The sequence below is a fragment of the Myotis brandtii genome, unplaced genomic scaffold, assembly GCF_000412655.1.
Source record: "Myotis brandtii unplaced genomic scaffold, ASM41265v1 scaffold1718, whole genome shotgun sequence".
NCBI classification, from domain to species: domain Eukaryota; kingdom Metazoa; phylum Chordata; class Mammalia; order Chiroptera; family Vespertilionidae; genus Myotis; species Myotis brandtii.
In genome coordinates this window covers 40,513-42,847 of record NW_005356331.1, presented here as the reverse complement: position 1 = coordinate 42,847, position 2,335 = coordinate 40,513, and the positions used below count along the sequence as shown (strand labels likewise).

Genomic DNA, 2,335 nt, shown 5'->3' with positions numbered 1-2,335 from the left:
TGGACTTGCGCGCCGTCTGCTTGGTCCGAGCCATGACCAATAAAGCGGCAAAATAAGCAGCAGTTTGTAGAACAAATATGTCTCCTGGAATCACTGCTGCTATTTATAGGAAGTCGTGTGCGGCGATTGGGTGAGGAAAATGTTTAGATATGACGTTACAGGTTCTGATTGGGGTATATTGGAGCTTTTCAACAACGGTGCAGTTTGATATTTTTTTACTTTTGTTCTCCACCGTATCCGATTTTCATAATCTGAGTTCAAAGCTTTGAGCATTATGTTGTCATAAAAGTGCAAGCATTGGCCTCAATGGTACTACAGCTTTTTAGTTCTGTGTATTTATTTGGTTCTTGGAGAAGGAAATATTGCCGCTGCCACCACCTCCTCCCCCCATCCCCCCCCCTTTCCACTCCCGCCATTCCTGTTGCACAGCCGGAGACCAGGCAAGTTTCTGTAACCTTTTAATGGACTGCAGGGCTTCTTTAAACCTACCAGCAAAATAAGCAGCAGTTTGTAGAACAAATATGTCTCCTGGAATCACTGCTGCTATTTATAGGAAGTCGTGTGCGGCGATTGGGTGAGGAAAATGTTTAGATATGACGTTACAGGTTCTGATTGGGGTATATTGGAGCTTTTCAACAACGGTGCAGTTTGATATTTTTTTACTTTTGTTCTCCACCGTATCCGATTTTCATAATCTGAGTTCAAAGCTTTGAGCATTATGTTGTCATAAAAGTGCAAGCATTGGCCTCAATGGTACTACAGCTTTTTAGTTCTGTGTATTTATTTGGTTCTTGGAGAAGGAAATATTGCCGCTGCCACCACCTCCTCCCCCCATCCCCCCCCCTTTCCACTCCCGCCATTCCTGTTGCACAGCCGGAGACCAGGCAAGTTTCTGTAACCTTTTAATGGACTGCAGGGCTTCTTTAAACCTACCAGACTGTAAATCACAGCAGCTTTCACAGAAATGGCCCCTGTAACCAGGCACCTTTTGTTACGTGTTTATGTTCTGTGTCCTACACTTGGATTTTCTGAAACGCATGTTTCTAAAACCAGAGTACTCTTCCCCGGAGCAAAGAAAACAGTGACGCCCAGCACCCAAGTGGATGCACAGCGCCCTGGCCCAATCATTGGCTTTGGACCCTGAGGAGAACTACTTAACAATTTCAAGGCCTCACCTTTTACTTAATTTTTTTTCAATCTTGAAAGATACAAACGTGGCTCTTTTTTTCACTCGGATGAGGGAGACCAGATTGTAGTGTATTTTGATTAGCTGAGTCCATTATGGCGAACAGCCAGGTAGTAAGCAGATCCTAGCATCCCTCGTTGGCATAGGTAAAGGCTCCTCAGCCTAAAAGGCTTAGTTTAGCATTTCCATTTTAAAAGCTTCCTTTGATTACCATTTGACTTATCACCCCCACTTAGATTTCTTTACATCTTTCCAAAAATACACACTCCGTCTTGGAGGAATATTTATAACTGTCCTCTTCGAGATTCTTAGAAATTATGTGATGTATTTTTAAAAGGTAGACTCTCCGGAAAGTGGGAGGTAGAAACGGTGGTAAAGAAGACGGAGGCAATGTGTTTGGGACCCTGACATTAGTGGATGAACAAATCCCTATGTTGCTGAGAAAACGGGGAAACCCAGGGTAGCAGAGGAGACGACCGGTTTGAGAACCGCAGCAGCAGCGCGCGCGCGGGAACATGACGTCACTGCCCTGGTTTTCCCGCCGCCGGCAGCGTCGGACATTTGCATTGTAAAGGCATTTAACCGCTTTGAGGGTCTCAGACAAGATCAGGAAGTTGGCGCTAATTGTCCCGCCGGGGTATGTCTTTTCACTTTCAAACTCACAGGAATTCCACCCCCCACGGTGCGCGTGGCGGAACCGCGCAGTCCCCCGGGTATTGGTTGATGCCTGGGAGCTGGGTGTCGAGGTTGTGCATCTGATGAATGGCTATGCTGGCAGCGAACCCGGGTCGTAAACGTTAGCGCGTGGTTGGGGTGCGTTGCAAGCACTGAAAGGCACTTGACTTTGGGGAAATGCATGGAGCCGCAGGAGTCGCTGGCATATGAGGTCTCCCCGCGCCCCGCTGGGGTGTTCGTGGAGGTGCCAGCGCGTCCTGTTGTGTCTACCACTGTCCTTGGACCGAAACACAGGTCACGTCGCTCCCCGGCGTTGCGGGGAGAGGCAGTGGCACGGGCGAGACCTGGCCCCCAGCCCTCGCTCCCCCTCCCTCCCCAGCCATGCACGTCAGCCCCTCACTTTCACCGCAGCCGGAGAGCAACGTCCTAACAGCCTCCCGGTGAAGATTCAGGCGAAAGCCCTGAGGTTCTGAT

At 48.9% G+C, this 2,335-nt stretch overlaps 1 protein-coding gene across 2 annotated transcripts in view; it reads right to left on the bottom strand.

The window, feature by feature from the left end:
* Window positions 1-2,335, bottom strand: part of LOC102262352 (histone H4) — a 135,124-nt gene that overhangs the window by 116,713 nt on the left and 16,076 nt on the right. The window lies entirely within an intron of this gene.